This window comes from Phoxinus phoxinus, assembly GCF_949152265.1.
Source record: "Phoxinus phoxinus genome assembly, chromosome: 15".
NCBI lineage: Eukaryota > Metazoa > Chordata > Actinopteri > Cypriniformes > Leuciscidae > Phoxinus > Phoxinus phoxinus.
In genome coordinates, this window is record NC_136890.1 from 23704140 (window position 1) to 23721557 (window position 17418).

Consider the following 17418-nt stretch of genomic DNA (forward strand, 5'->3'; position numbering starts at 1 on the left):
GGACAGTATGAAAAAAAAAAAAAAAAAAAAAAAAAAAACGATGACCCGGGACCTGTCGTCAAAATCCCAAAAGTGATAAATGTCAGAGCTTTTTTTTTTTTTTAAACAGCTGTCGGAATCCGTTCCCCCACCCTCACCATCCGTTCCCCCACCCTGACCATGCATTTTAACCATGATAGGACAGTATGAAAAAAAAAAAAAAAAAAAAAAAACGATGACCCGGGACCTGTCGTCAAAATCCCAAAAGTGATAAATGTCAGTGCTTTTTTTTTTTTTTTAAACAGCTGTCGGAATCCGTTCCCCCACCCTCACCATCCGTTCCCCCACCCTCACCATGCATTTTAACCATGATAGGACAGTATGAAAAAAACAACAACAAAAAAAAAAAACGATGACCCGGGACCTGTCGTCAAAATCCCAAAAGTGATAAATGTCAGTGCTTTTTTTTTTTTTTTTAAACAGCTGTCGGAATCCGTTCCCCCACCCTCACCATCCGTTCCCCCACCCTGACCATGCATTTTAACCATGATAGGACAGTATGAAAAAAAAAAAAAAAAAAAAAAAAACGATGACCCGGGACCTGTCGTCAAAATCCCAAAAGTGATAAATGTCAGTGCTTTTTTTTTTTTTTTAAACAGCTGTCGGAATCCGTTCCCCCACCCTCACCATCCGTTCCCCCACCCTCACCATGCATTTTAACCATGATAGGACAGTATGAAAAAAAAAAAAAAAAAAACGATGACCCGGGACCTGTCGTCAAAATCCCAAAAGTGATAAATGTCAGTGCTTTTTTTTTTTTTTTAAACAGCTGTCGGAATCCGTTCCCCCACCCTCACCATCAGTTTAAACAATATTTTTTGCCTTTTAACCATGATAGGACAGTATGAAAAAAAAAACAAAAAAAACGATGACCCGGGACCTGTCGTCAAAATCCCAAAAGTGATAAATGTCAGTGCTTTTTTTTTTTTTTTAAACAGCTGTCGGAATCCGTTCCCCCACCCTCACCATCAGTTTAAAGAATATTTTTTGCCTTTTAACCATGATAGGACAGTATGAAAAAAAAAAAAAAACGATGACCCGGGACCTGTCGTCAAAATCCCAAAAGTGATAAATGTCAGTGCTTTTTTTTTTTTTTTTAAACAGCTTTCGGAATCCGTTCCCCCACCCTCACCATCAGTTTAAATAATATTTTTTGCCTTTTAACCATGATAGGACAGTATGAAAAAAAAAAACAAAAAAAAAAAACGATGACCCGGGACCTGTCGTCAAAATCCCAAAAGTGATAAATGTCAGTGCTTTTTTTTTTTTTAAACAACTGTCGGAATCCGTTCCCCCACCCTCACCATCAGTTTAAAGAATATTTTTTGCCTTTTAACCATGATAGGACAGTATGAAAAAAAAAAAAAAAACGATGACCCGGGACCTGTCGTCAAAATCCCAAAAGTGATAAATGTCAGTGCTTTTTTTTTTTTTTTAAACAGCTGTCGGAATCCGTTCCCCCACCCTCACCATCCGTTCCCCCACCCTCACCATGCATTTTAACCATGATAGGACAGTATGAAAAAAAAAAAAAAAAAAAAAAAAAAAACGATGACCCGGGACCTGTCGTCAAAATCCCAAAAGTGATAAATGTCAGTGCTTTTTTTTTTTTTTAAACAGCTGTCGGAATCCGTTCCCCCACCCTCACCATGCATTTTAACCATGATAGGACAGTATGAAAAAAACAACAACAAAAAAAAAAAACGATGACCCGGGACCTGTCGTCAAAATCCCAAAAGTGATAAATGTCAGTGCTTTTTTTTTTTTTTTTAAACAGCTGTCGGAATCCGTTCCCCCACCCTCACCATCCGTTCCCCCACCCTGACCATGCATTTTAACCATGATAGGACAGTATGAAAAAAAAAAAAAAAAAAAAAAAAACGATGACCCGGGACCTGTCGTCAAAATCCCAAAAGTGATAAATGTCAGTGCTTTTTTTTTTTTTTTAAACAGCTGTCGGAATCCGTTCCCCCACCCTCACCATCCGTTCCCCCACCCTCACCATGCATTTTAACCATGATAGGACAGTATGAAAAAAAAAAAAAAAAAACGATGACCCGGGACCTGTCGTCAAAATCCCAAAAGTGATAAATGTCAGTGCTTTTTTTTTTTTTTTAAACAGCTGTCGGAATCCGTTCCCCCACCCTCACCATCAGTTTAAACAATATTTTTTGCCTTTTAACCATGATAGGACAGTATGAAAAAAAAAACAAAAAAAACGATGACCCGGGACCTGTCGTCAAAATCCCAAAAGTGATAAATGTCAGTGCTTTTTTTTTCTTTTGAAACAGCTGTCGGAATCCGTTCCCCCACCCTCACCATCCGTTCCCCCACCCTCACCATGCATTTTAACCATGATAGGACAGTATGAAAAAAAAAAAAAAAAAAAAAAAAAAAACGATGACCCGGGACCTGTCGTCAAAATCCCAAAAGTGATAAATGTCAGAGCTTTTTTTTTTTTTTAAACAGCTGTCGGAATCCGTTCCCCCACCCTCACCATCCGTTCCCCCACCCTGACCATGCATTTTAACCATGATAGGACAGTATGAAAAAAACAACAACAAAAAAAAAAAACGATGACCCGGGACCTGTCGTCAAAATCCCAAAAGTGATAAATGTCAGTGCTTTTTTTTTTTTTTTTAAACAGCTGTCGGAATCCGTTCCCCCACCCTCACCATCCGTTCCCCCACCCTGACCATGCATTTTAACCATGATAGGACAGTATGAAAAAAAAAAAAAAAAAAAAAAAACGATGACCCGGGACCTGTCGTCAAAATCCCAAAAGTGATAAATGTCAGTGCTTTTTTTTTTTTTTTAAACAGCTGTCGGAATCCGTTCCCCCACCCTCACCATCAGTTTAAAGAATATTTTTTGCCTTTTAACCATGATAGGACAGTATGAAAAAAAAAAAAAAACGATGACCCGGGACCTGTCGTCAAAATCCCAAAAGTGATAAATGTCAGTGCTTTTTTTTTTTTTTTTAAACAGCTTTCGGAATCCGTTCCCCCACCCTCACCATCAGTTTAAATAATATTTTTTGCCTTTTAACCATGATAGGACAGTATGAAAAAAAAAAACAAAAAAAAAAAACGATGACCCGGGACCTGTCGTCAAAATCCCAAAAGTGATAAATGTCAGTGCTTTTTTTTTTTTTGAAACAGCTGTCGGAATCCGTTCCCCCACCCTCACCATCCGTTCCCCCACCCTCACCATCCGTTCCCCCACCCTCACCATCCATTCCCCCACCCTCACCATCCGTTCCCCCACCCTCACCATGCATTTTAACCATGATAGGACAGTATGAAAAAAAAAAAAAAAAAAAAAAAAAAAAAACGATGACCCGGGACCTGTCGTCAAAATCCCAAAAGTGATAAATGTCAGTGCTTTTTTTTTTTTTTTAAACAGCTGTCGGAATCCGTTCCCCCACCCTCACCATCCGTTCCCCCACCCTCACCATCCGTTCCCCCACCCTCACCATGCATTTTAACCATGATAGGACAGTATGAAAAAAAAAAAAAAAAAAAAAAAAACGATGACCCGGGACCTGTCGTCAAAATCCCAAAAGTGATAAATGTCAGTGCTTTTTTTTTTTTTTTTAAACAGCTGTCGGAATCCGTTCCCCCACCCTCACCATCCGTTCCCCCACCCTCACCATGCATTTTAACCATGATAGGACAGTATGAAAAAAAAAAAAAACGATGACCCGGGACCTGTCGTCAAAATCCCAAAAGTGATAAATGTCAGTGCTTTTTTTTTTTTTGAAACAGCTGTCGGAATCCGTTCCCCCACCCTCACCATCCGTTCCCCCACCCTCACCATGCATTTTAACCATGATAGGACAGTATGAAAAAAACAACAACAAAAAAAAAAAAACGATGACCCGGGACCTGTCGTCAAAATCCCAAAAGTGATAAATGTCAGTGCTTTTTTTTTTTTTTTAAACAGCTGTCGGAATCCGTTCCCCCACCCTCACCATCCGTTCCCCCACCCTCACCATGCATTTTAACCATGATAGGACAGTATGAAAAAAAAAAAAAAAAAAAAAAAAAACGATGACCCGGGACCTGTCGTCAAAATCCCAAAAGTGATAAATGTCAGTGCTTTTTTTTTTTTAAACAGCTGTCGGAATCCGTTCCCCCACCATCACCATCAGTTTAAAGAATATTTTTTGCCTTTTAACCATGATAGGACAGTATGAAAAAAAAAAAAAAAACGATGACCCGGGACCTGTCGTCAAAATCCCAAAAGTGTTAAATGTCAGTGCTTTTTTTTTTTTTTTAAACAGCTGTCGGAATCCGTTCCCCCACCCTCACCATCCGTTCCCCCACCCTCACCATGCATTTTAACCATGATAGGACAGTATGAAAAAAAAAAAAAACGATGACCCGGGACCTGTCGTCAAAATCCCAAAAGTGATAAATGTCAGTGCTTTTTTTTTTTTTTAAACAGCTGTCGGAATCCGTTCCCCCACCCTCACCATCCGTTCCCCCACCCTCACCATGCATTTTAACCATGATAGGACAGTATGAAAAAAAAAAAAAACGATGACCCGGGACCTGTCGTCAAAATCCCAAAAGTGATAAATGTCAGTGCTTTTTTTTTTTTTTTAAACAGCTGTCGGAATCCGTTCCCCCACCCTCACCATGCATTTTAACCATGATAGGACAGTATGAAAAAAAAAAAAAAAAAAACGATGACCCGGGACCTGTCGTCAAAATCCCAAAAGTGATAAATGTCAGTGCTTTTTTTTTTTTTTTTAAACAGCTGTCGGAATCCGTTCCCCCACCCTCACCATCCGTTCCCCCACCCTCACCATGCATTTTAACCATGATAGGACAGTATGAAAAAAAAAAAAAAAAAAAAAAAAACGATGACCCGGGACCTGTCGTCAAAATCCCAAAAGTGATAAATGTCAGTGCTTTTTTTTTTTTTTGAAACAGCTGTCGGAATCCGTTCCCCCACCCTCACCATCCGTTCCCCCACCCTCACCATCCGTTCCCCCACCCTCACCATGCATTTTAACCATGATAGGACAGTATGAAAAAAAAAAAAAAAAAAAAAAAACGATGACCCGGGACCTGTCGTCAAAATCCCAAAAGTGATAAATGTCAGTGCTTTTTTTTTTTTTTTTTAAACAGCTGTCGGAATCCGTTCCCCCACCCTCACCATCCGTTCCCCCACCCTCACCATGCATTTTAACCATGATAGGACAGTATGAAAAAAAAAAAAAAAAAACGATGACCCGGGACCTGTCGTCAAAATCCCAAAAGTGATAAATGTCAGTGCTTTTTTTTTTTTTTTAAACAGCTGTCGGAATCCGTTCCCCCACCCTCACCATCAGTTTAAACAATATTTTTTGCCTTTTAACCATGATAGGACAGTATTAAAAAAAAAAAAAAAAAAAAAAAACGATGACCCGGGACCTGGCGTCAAAATCCCAAAAGTGATAAATGTCAGTGCTTTTTTTTTTTTTAAACAGCTGTCGGAATCCGTTCCCCCACCCTCACCATCAGTTTAAAGAATATTTTTTGCCTTTTAACCATGATAGGACAGTATGAAAAAAAAAAAAAAAAAAAACGATGACCCGGGACCTGTCGTCAAAATCCCAAAAGTGATAAATGTCAGTGCTTTTTTTTTTTTTTAAACAGCTGTCGGAATCCGTTCCCCCACCCTCACCATCCGTTCCCCCACCCTCACCATACATTTTAACCATGATAGGACAGTATGAAAAAAAAAAAAAAAAAAAAAAAAACGATGACCCGGGACCTGTCGTCAAAATCCCAAAAGTGATAAATGTCAGTGCTTTTTTTTTTTTTTTTAACAGCTGTCGTCAATCCGTTCCCCCACCCTCACCATAAGTTTAAAGAATATTTTTTGCCTTTTAACCATGATAGGACAGTATAAAAAAAAAAAAAAAAAAAAAAAAAAAACGATGACCCGGGACCTGTCGTCAAAATCCCAAAAGTGATAAATGTCAGTGCTTTTTTTTTTTTTTTTAAACAGCTGTCGGAATCCGTTCCCCCACCCTCACCATCCGTTCCCCCACCCTCACCATGCATTTTAACCATGATAGGACAGTATGAAAAAAAAAAAAAACGATGACCCGGGACCTGTCGTCAAAATCCCAAAAGTGATAAATGTCAGTGCTTTTTTTTTTTTTGAAACAGCTGTCGGAATCCGTTCCCCCACCCTCACCATCCGTTCCCCCACCCTCACCATGCATTTTAACCATGATAGGACAGTATGAAAAAAAAAAAAAAAAAAAAAAAAAACGATGACCCGGGACCTGTCGTCAAAATCCCAAAAGTGATAAATGTCAGTGCTTTTTTTTTTTTAAACAGCTGTCGGAATCCGTTCCCCCACCATCACCATCAGTTTAAAGAATATTTTTTGCCTTTTAACCATGATAGGACAGTATGAAAAAAAAAAAAAAAACGATGACCCGGGACCTGTCGTCAAAATCCCAAAAGTGTTAAATGTCAGTGCTTTTTTTTTTTTTTTAAACAGCTGTCGGAATCCATTCCCCCACCCTCACCATCCGTTCCCCCACCCTCACCATGCATTTTAACCATGATAGGACAGTATGAAAAAAAAAAAAAACGATGACCCGGGACCTGTCGTCAAAATCCCAAAAGTGATAAATGTCAGTGCTTTTTTTTTTTTTTAAACAGCTGTCGGAATCCGTTCCCCCACCCTCACCATCCGTTCCCCCACCCTCACCATGCATTTTAACCATGATAGGACAGTATGAAAAAAAAAAAAAACGATGACCCGGGACCTGTCGTCAAAATCCCAAAAGTGATAAATGTCAGTGCTTTTTTTTTTTTTTTAAACAGCTGTCGGAATCCGTTCCCCCACCCTCACCATCCGTTCCCCCACCCTCACCATGCATTTTAACCATGATAGGACAGTATGAAAAAAAAAAAAAAAAAACGATGACCCGGGACCTGTCGTCAAAATCCCAAAAGTGATAAATGTCAGTGCTTTTTTTTTTTTTTTTAAACAGCTGTCGGAATCCGTTCCCCCACCCTCACCATCCGTTCCCCCACCCTCACCATGCATTTTAACCATGATAGGACAGTATGAAAAAAAAAAAAAAAAAAAAAAAAAAAAACGATGACCCGGGACCTGTCGTCAAAATCCCAAAAGTGATAAATGTCAGTGCTTTTTTTTTTTTTTGAAACAGCTGTCGGAATCCGTTCCCCCACCCTCACCATCCGTTCCCCCACCCTCACCATCCGTTCCCCCACCCTCACCATGCATTTTAACCATGATAGGACAGTATGAAAAAAAAAAAAAAAAAAAAAAAAACGATGACCCGGGACCTGTCGTCAAAATCCCAAAAGTGATAAATGTCAGTGCTTTTTTTTTTTTTTAAACAGCTGTCGGAATCCGTTCCCCCACCCTCACCATCAGTTTAAAGAATATTTTTTGCCTTTTAACCATGAAAGGACAGTATGAAAAAAAAAAAAAAAAAAAAAAAACGATGACCCGGGACCTGTCGTCAAAATCCCAAAAGTGATAAATGTCAGTGCTTTTTTTTTTTTTTTTAAACAGCTGTCGGAATCCGTTCCCCCACCCTCACCATCAGTTTAAATAATATTTTTTTGCCTTTTAACCATGATAGGACAGTATGAAAAAAAAAAAAAAAACGATGACCCGGGACCTGTCGTCAAAATCCCAAAAGTGATAAATGTCAGTGCTTTTTTTTTTTTTTTAAACAGCTGTCGGAATCCGTTCCCCCACCCTCACCATCCGTTCCCCCACCCTCACCATGCATTTTAACCATGATAGGACAGTATGAAAAAAAAACAAACAAAAAAAAAAACGATGACCCGGGACCTGTCGTCAAAATCCCAAAAGTGATAAATGTCAGTGCTTTTTTTTTTTTTAAACAGCTGTTGGAATCCGTTCCCCCACCCTCACCATCAGTTTAAAGAATATTTTTTTGCCTTTTAACCATGATAGGACAGTATGAAAAAAAAAAAAAAAAAAAAAAAAAACGATGACCCGGGACCTGTCGTCAAAATCCCAAAAGTGATAAATGTCAGTGCTTTTTTTTTTTTTTTTAAACAGCTGTCGTCAATCCGTTCCCCCACCCTCACCATAAGTTTAAAGAATATTTTTTGCCTTTTAACCATGATAGGACAGTATAAAAAAAAAATAAAATAAAAAAAAAAACGATGACCCGGGACCTGTCGTCAAAATCCCAAAAGTGATAAATGTCAGAGCTTTTTTTTTTTTTTTTAAACAGCTGTCGGAATCCGTTCCCCCACCCTCACCACCAGTTTAAAGAATATTTTTTGCCTTTTAACCATGATAGGACAGTATGAAAAAAAAAAAAAAAAAAACGATGACCCGGGACCTGTCGTCAAAATCCCAAAAATGATAAATGTCAGTGCTTTTTTTTTTTTTAAACAGCTGTCGGAATCCGTTCCCCCACCCTCACCATCAGTTTAAAGAATATTTTTTGCCTTTTAACCATGATAGGACAGTATGAAAAAAACAAAAAACAAAAAAAAAAACGATGACCCGGGACCTGTCGTCAAAATCCCAAAAGTGATAAATGTCAGTGCTTTTTTTTTTTTTTTAAACAGCTGTCGGAATCCGTTCCCCCACCCTCACCATCAGTTTAAAGAATATTTTTTGCCTTTTAACCATGATAGGACAGTATGAAAAAAAAAAAAAAAAAAAAAAAACGATGACCCGGGACCTGTCGTCAAAATCCCAAAAGTGATAAATGTCAGTGCTTTTTTTTTTTTTTTTAAACAGCTGTCGGAATCCGTTCCCCCACCCTCACCATCCGTTCCCCCACCCTCACCATGCATTTTAACCATGATAGGACAGTATGAAAAAAAAAAAAAACGATGACCCGGGACCTGTCGTCAAAATCCCAAAAGTGATAAATGTCAGTGCTTTTTTTTTTTTTGAAACAGCTGTCGGAATCCGTTCCCCCACCCTCACCATCCGTTCCCCCACCCTCACCATGCATTTTAACCATGATAGGACAGTATGAAAAAAACAACAACAAAAAAAAAAAAACGATGACCCGGGACCTGTCGTCAAAATCCCAAAAGTGATAAATGTCAGTGCTTTTTTTTTTTTTTTAAACAGCTGTCGGAATCCGTTCCCCCACCCTCACCATCCGTTCCCCCACCCTCACCATGCATTTTAACCATGATAGGAAAGTATGAAAAAAAAAAAAAAAAAAAAAAAAAAAAAAACGATGACCCGGGACCTGTCGTCAAAATCCCAAAAGTGATAAATGTCAGTGCTTTTTTTTTTTTTTTAAACAGCTGTCGGAATCCGTTCCCCCACCCTCACCATCCGTTCCCCCACCCTCACCATGCATTTTAACCATGATAGGACAGTATGAAAAAAAAAAAAAACGATGACCCGGGACCTGTCGTCAAAATCCCAAAAGTGATAAATGTCAGTGCTTTTTTTTTTTTTAAACAGCTGTCGGAATCCGTTCCCCCACCCTCACCATCAGTTTAAAGAATATTTTTTGCCTTTTAACCATGATAGGACAGTATGAAAAAAACAAAAAACAAAAAAAAAAACGATGACCCGGGACCTGTCGTCAAAATCCCAAAAGTGATAAATGTCAGTGCTTTTTTTTTTTTTTTAAACAGCTGTCGGAATCCGTTCCCCCACCCTCACCATCAGTTTAAAGAATATTTTTTGCCTTTTAACCATGATAGGACAGTATGAAAAAAAAAAAAAAAAAAAAAAAACGATGACCCGGGACCTGTCGTCAAAATCCCAAAAGTGATAAATGTCAGTGCTTTTTTTTTTTTTTTTAAACAGCTGTCGGAATCCGTTCCCCCACCCTCACCATCCGTTCCCCCACCCTCACCATGCATTTTAACCATGATAGGACAGTATGAAAAAAAAAAAAAACGATGACCCGGGACCTGTCGTCAAAATCCCAAAAGTGATAAATGTCAGTGCTTTTTTTTTTTTTGAAACAGCTGTCGGAATCCGTTCCCCCACCCTCACCATCCGTTCCCCCACCCTCACCATGCATTTTAACCATGATAGGACAGTATGAAAAAAACAACAACAAAAAAAAAAAAACGATGACCCGGGACCTGTCGTCAAAATCCCAAAAGTGATAAATGTCAGTGCTTTTTTTTTTTTTTTAAACAGCTGTCGGAATCCGTTCCCCCACCCTCACCATCCGTTCCCCCACCCTCACCATGCATTTTAACCATGATAGGAAAGTATGAAAAAAAAAAAAAAAAAAAAAAAAAAAAAACGATGACCCGGGACCTGTCGTCAAAATCCCAAAAGTGATAAATGTCAGTGCTTTTTTTTTTTTTTTAAACAGCTGTCGGAATCCGTTCCCCCACCCTCACCATCCGTTCCCCCACCCTCACCATGCATTTTAACCATGATAGGACAGTATGAAAAAAAAAAAAAACGATGACCCGGGACCTGTCGTCAAAATCCCAAAAGTGATAAATGTCAGTGCTTTTTTTTTTTTTTAAACAGCTGTCGGAATCCGTTCCCCCACCCTCACCATCAGTTTAAAGAATATTTTTTGCCTTTTAACCATGATAGGACAGTATAAAAAAAAAAACAAAAAAAAAAAAAACGATGACCCGGGACCTGTCGTCAAAATCCCAAAAGTGATAAATGTCAGTGCTTTTTTTTTTTTTAAACAGCTGTCGGAATCCGTTCCCCCACCCTCACCATCAGTTTAAATAATATTTTTTTGCCTTTTAACCATGATAGGACAGTATGAAAAAAAAAAAAAAAACGATGACCCGGGACCTGTCGTCAAAATCCCAAAAGTGATAAATGTCAGTGCTTTTTTTTTTTTTTTAAACAGCTGTCGGAATCCGTTCCCCCACCCTCATCATCCGTTCCCCCACCCTCACCATGCATTTTAACCATGATAGGACAGTATGAAAAAAAAAAAAACGATGACCCGGGACCTGTCGTCAAAATCCCAAAAGTGATAAATGTCAGTGCTTTTTTTTTTTTTGAAACAGCTGTCGGAATCCGTTCCCCCACCCTCACCATCCGTTCCCCCACCCTCACCATGCATTTTAACCATGATAGGACAGTATGAAAAAAAAAAAAAAAAAAAAAAAAAAAACGATGACCCGGGACCTGTCGTCAAAATCCCAAAAGTGATAAATGTCAGTGCTTTTTTTTTTTTTTTAAACAGCTGTCGGAATCCGTTCCCCCACCCTCACCATCAGTTTAAACAATATTTTTTGCCTTTTAACCATGATAGGACAGTATGAAAAAAAAAAAAAAAAAAAAAAAACGATGACCCGGGACCTGTCGTCAAAATCCCAAAAGTGATAAATGTCAGTGCTTTTTTTTTTTTTTTAAACAGCTGTCGGAATCCGTTCCCCCACCCTCACCATCCGTTCCCCCACCCTCACCATCCGTTCCCCCACCCTCACCATGCATTTTAACCATGATAGGACAGTATGAAAAAAACAACAACAAAAAAAAAAAAACGATGACCCGGGACCTGTCGTCAAAATCCCAAAAGTGATAAATGTCAGTGCTTTTTTTTTTTTTGAAACAGCTGTCGGAATCCGTTCCCCCACCCTCACCATCCGTTCCCCCACCCTCACCATGCATTTTAACCATGATAGGACAGTATGAAAACAACAACAACAACAACAAAAAAACGATGACCCGGGACCTGTCGTCAAAATCCCAAAAGTGATAAATGTCAGTGCTTTTTTTTTTTTTTTTAAACAGCTGTCGGAATCCGTTCCCCCACCCTCACCATCCGTTCCCCCACCCTCACCATCCGTTCCCCCACCCTCACCATGCATTTTAACCATGATAGGACAGTATGAAAAAAAAACAAAACAAAAAAAACGATGACCCGGGACCTGTCGTCAAAATCCCAAAAGTGATAAATGTCAGTGCTTTTTTTTTTTTTTAAACAGCTGTCGGAATCCGTTCCCCCACCCTCACCATCAGTTTAAACAATATTTTTTGCCTTTTAACCATGATAGGACAGTATGAAAAAAAAAAAAAAACGATGACCCGGGACCTGTCGTCAAAATCCCAAAAGTGATAAATGTTAGTGCTTTTTTTTTTTTTAAACAGCTGTCGGAATCCGTTCCCCCACCCTCACCATCCGTTCCCCCACCCTCACCATGCATTTTAACCATGATAGGACAGTATGAAAAAAACAACAACAAAAAAAAAAAACGATGACCCGGGACCTGTCGTCAAAATCCCAAAAGTGATAAATGTCAGTGCTTTTTTTTTTTTTGAAACAGCTGTCGGAATCCGTTCCCCCACCCTCACCATCCGTTCCCCCACCCTCACCATCCGTTCCCCCACCCTCACCATCAGTTTAAACAATATTTTTTGCCTTTTAACCATGATAGGACAGTATGAAAAAAAAAAAAAACGATGACCCGGGACCTGTCGTCAAAATCCCAAAAGTGATAAATGTCAGTGCTTTTTTTTTTTTTAAACAGCTGTCGGAATCCGTTCCCCCACCCTCACCATCCGTTCCCCCACCCTCACCATGCATTTTAACCATGATAGGACAGTATGAAAAAAAAAAAAAAAAAAAAAAAAAACGATGACCCGGGACCTGTCGTCAAAATCCCAAAAGTGATAAATGTCAGTGCTTTTTTTTTTTTTTTAAACAGCTGTCGGAATCCGTTCCCCCACCCTCACCATCCGTTCCCCCACCCTCACCATGCATTTTAACCATGATAGGACAGTATGAAAAAAAAAAAAAAAAAAAAAAAAAAAAAAAACCATGACCCGGGACCTGTCGTCAAAATCCCAAAAGTGATAAATGTCAGTGCTTTTTTTTTTTTTAAACAGCTGTTGGAATCCGTTTCCCTACCCTCACCATCAGTTTAAAGAATATTTTTTTGCCTTTTAACCATGATAGGACAGTATGAAAAAAAAAAAAAAAAAAAAAAAAAACGATGACCCGGGACCTGTCGTCAAAATCCCAAAAGTGATAAATGTCAGTGCTTTTTTTTTTTTTTAAACAGCTGTCGGAATCCGTTCCCCCACCCTCACCATCAGTTTAAAGAATATTTTTTGCCTTTTAACCATGATAGGACAGTATGAAAAAAAAAAAAAAAAAAAAAAAAACGATGACCCGGGACCTGTCGTCAAAATCCCAAAAGTGATAAATGTCAGTGCTTTTTTTTTTTAAACAGCTGTCGGAATCCGTTCCCCCACCCTCACCATCAGTTTAAATAATATTTTTTTGCCTTTTAACCATGATAGGACAGTATGAAAAAAAAAAAAAAAACGATGACCCGGGACCTGTCGTCAAAATCCCAAAAGTGATAAATGTCAGTGCTTTTTTTTTTTTTTTAAACAGCTGTCGGAATCCGTTCCCCCACCCTCACCATCCGTTCCCCCACCCTCACCATGCATTTTAACCATGATAGGACAGTATGAAAAAAAAAAAAAACGATGACCCGGGACCTGTCGTCAAAATCCCAAAAGTGATAAATGTCAGTGCTTTTTTTTTTTTTTTTGAAACAGCTGTCGGAATCCGTTCCCCCACCCTCACCATCAGTTTAAAGAATATTTTTTGCCTTTTAACCATGATAGGACACTATGAAAAAAAAAAAAAAAAAACGATGACCCGGGACCTGTCGTCAAAATCCCAAAAGTGATAAATGTCAGTGCTTTTTTTTTTTTAAACAGCTGTCGGAATCCGTTCCCCCACCCTCACCATCAGTTTAAATAATATTTTTTGCCTTTTAACCATGATAGGACAGTATGAAAAAAAAAAAAAAAAAAAAAAAAAACGATGACCCGGGACCTGTCGTCAAAATCCCAAAAGTGATAAATGTCAGTGCTTTTTTTTTTTTTTTTAAACAGCTGTCGGAATCCGTTCCCCCACCCTCACCATCAGTTTAAAGAATTTTTTTGCCTTTTAACCATGATAGGACAGTATGAAAAAAAAAAAAAAAAAAAAAAAAACGATGACCCGGGACCTGTCGTCAAAATCCCAAAAGTGATAAATGTCAGTGCTTTTTTTTTTTTTTTAAACAGCTGTCGGAATCCGTTCCCCCACCCTCACCATCCGTTCCCCCACCCTCACCATGCATTTTAACCATGATAGGACAGTATGAAAAAAAAAAAAAAAAAAAAAAAAAACGATGACCCGGGACCTGTCGTCAAAATCCCAAAAGTGATAAATGTCAGTGCTTTTTTTTTTTTTTTGAAACAGCTGTCGGAATCCGTTCCCCCACTCTCACCATCCGTTCCCCCACCCTCACCATCCGTTCCCCCACCCTCACCATTCATTTTAACCATGATAGGACAGTATGAAAAAAAAAAAAAAAAAAAAAAAATATGATGACCCGGGACCTGTCGTCAAAATCCCAAAAGTGATAAATGTCAGTGCTTTTTTTTTTTTTTGAAACAGCTGTCGGAATCCGTTCCCCCACTCTCACCATCCGTTCCCCCGCCCTCACCATCCGTTCCCCCACCCTCACCATGCATTTTAACCATGATAGGACAGTATGAAAAAAAAAAAAAAAAAAAAAAAATATGATGACCCGGGACCTGTCGTCAAAATCCCAAAAGTGATAAATGTCAGTGCTTTTTTTTTTTTTTGAAACAGCTGTCGGAATCCGTTCCCCCACTCTCACCATCCGTTCCCCCACCCTCACCATCCGTTCCCCCACCCTCACCATGCATTTTAACCATGATAGGACAGTATGAAAAAAAAAAAAAAAAAAAAAAAATATGATGACCCGGGACCTGTCGTCAAAATCCCAAAAGTGATAAATGTCAGTGCTTTTTTTTTTTTTTTTTAAACAGCTGTCGGAATCCGTTCCTCCACCCTCACCATCAGTTTAAAGAATATTTTTTGCCTTTTAACCATGATAGGACAGTATGAAAAAAAAAAAAAAAAAAAAAAACGATGATGACCCGGGACCTGTCGTCAAAATCCCAAAAGTGATAAATGTCAGTGCTTTTTTTTTTTTTTAAACAGCTGTCGGAATCCGTTCCTCCACCCTCACCATCAGTTTAAAGAATATTTTTTGCCTTTTAACCATGATAGGACAGTATGAAAAAAAAAAAAAAAAAAAAAAAAAACGATGACCCGGGACCTGTCGTCAAAATCCCAAAAGTGATAAATGTCAGTGCTTTTTTTTTTTTAAACAGCTGTCGGAATCCGTTCCCCCACCCTCACCATCAGTTTAAATAATATTTTTTTGCCTTTTAACCATGATAGGACAGTATGAAAAAAAAAAAAAAAACGATGACCCGGGACCTGTCGTCAAAATCCCAAAAGTGATAAATGTCAGTGCTTTTTTTTTTTTTTTAAACAGCTGTCGGAATCCGTTCCCCCACCCTCACCATCCGTTCCCCCACCCTCACCATGCATTTTAACCATGATAGGACAGTATGAAAAAAAAAAAAAACGATGACCCGGGACCTGTCGTCAAAATCCCAAAAGTGATAAATGTCAGTGCTTTTTTTTTTTTTTAAACAGCTGTCGGAATCCGTTCCCCCACCCTCACCATCCGTTCCCCCACCCTCACCATGCATTTTAACCATGATAGGACAGTATGAAAAAGAAAAAAAAAAAAAAAAAGAAAAAAAACGATGACCCGGGACCTGTCGTCAAAATCCCAAAAGTGATAAATGTCAGTGCTTTTTTTTTTTTTTTTAAACAGCTGTCGGAATCCGTTCCCCCACCCTCACCATCCGTTCCCCCACCCTCACCATCCGTTCCCCCACCCTCACCATGCATTTTAACCATGATAGGACAGTATGAAAAAAAAAAAAAAAAAAAAAAAAACGATGACCCGGGACCTGTCGTCAAAATCCCAAAAGTGATAAATGTCAGTGCTTTTTTTTTTTTTTGAAACAGCTGTCGGAATCCGTTCCCCCACCCTCACCATCCGTTCCCCCACCCTCACCATCCGTTCCCCCACCCTCACCATGCATTTTAACCATGATAGGACAGTATGGAAAAAAAAAAAAAAAACCGATGACCCGGGACCTGTCGTCAAAATCCCAAAAGTGATAAATGTCAGTGCTTTTTTTTTTTTTTTTAAACAGCTGTCGGAATCCGTTCCCCCACCCTCACCATCCGTTCCCCCACCCTCACCATGCATTTTAACCATGATAGGACAGTATGAAAAAAAAAAAAAAAAAAAAAAAAAACGATGACCCGGGACCTGTCGTCAAAATCCCAAAAGTGATAAATGTCAGTGCTTTTTTTTTTTTTTTTAAACAGCTGTCGGAATCCGTTCCCCCACCCTCACCATCAGTTTAAAGAATATTTTTTGCCTTTTAACCATGATAGGACAGTATGAAAAAAAAAAAAAAAAAAAAAAAACGATGACCCGGGACCTGTCGTCAAAATCCCAAAAGTGATAAATGTCAGTGCTTTTTTTTTTTTTTTAAACAGCTGTCGGAATCCGTTCCCCCACCCTCACCATCCGTTCCCCCACCCTCACCATGCATTTTAACCATGATAGGACAGTATGAAAAAAAAAAAAAAAAAACGATGACCCGGGACCTGTCGTCAAAATCCCAAAAGTGATAAATGTCAGTGCTTTTTTTTTTTTTTTAAACAGCTGTCGGAATCCGTTCCCCCACCCTCACCATCCGTTCCCCCACCCTCACCATGCATTTTAACCATGATAGGACAGTATGAAAAAAAAAAAAAAAAAACGATGACCCGGGACCTGTCGTCAAAATCCCAAAAGTGATAAATGTCAGTGCTTTTTTTTTTTTAAACAGCTGTCGGAATCCGTTCCCCCACCCTCACCATCAGTTTAAAGAATATTTTTTGCCTTTTAACCATGATAGGACAGTATGAAAAAAAAAAAAAAAAAAAAAAAAACGATGACCCGGGACCTGTCGTCAAAATCCCAAAAGTGATAAATGTCAGTGCTTTTTTTTTTTTTTAAACAGCTGTCGGAATCCGTTCCCCCACCCTCACCATCCGTTCCCCCACCCTCACCATGCATTTTAACCATGATAGGACAGTATAAAAAAAAAAAAAAAAAAACGATGACCCGGGACCTGTCGTCAAAATCCCAAAAGTGATAAATGTCAGTGCTTTTTTTTTTTTTTTAAACAGCTGTCGGAATCCGTTCCCCCACCCTCACCATCCGTTCCCCCACCCTCACCATGCATTTTAACCATGATAGGACAGTATGAAAAAAAAAAAAAAAAAACGATGACCCGGGACCTGTCGTCAAAATCCCAAAAGTGATAAATGTCAGTGCTTTTTTTTTTTAAACAGCTGTCGGAATCCGTTCCCCCACCCTCACCATCAGTTTAAACAATATTTTTTGCCTTTTAACCATGATAGGACAGTATGAAAAAAAAAAAAAAAAAACGATGACCCGGGACCTGTCGTCAAAATCCCAAAAGTGATAA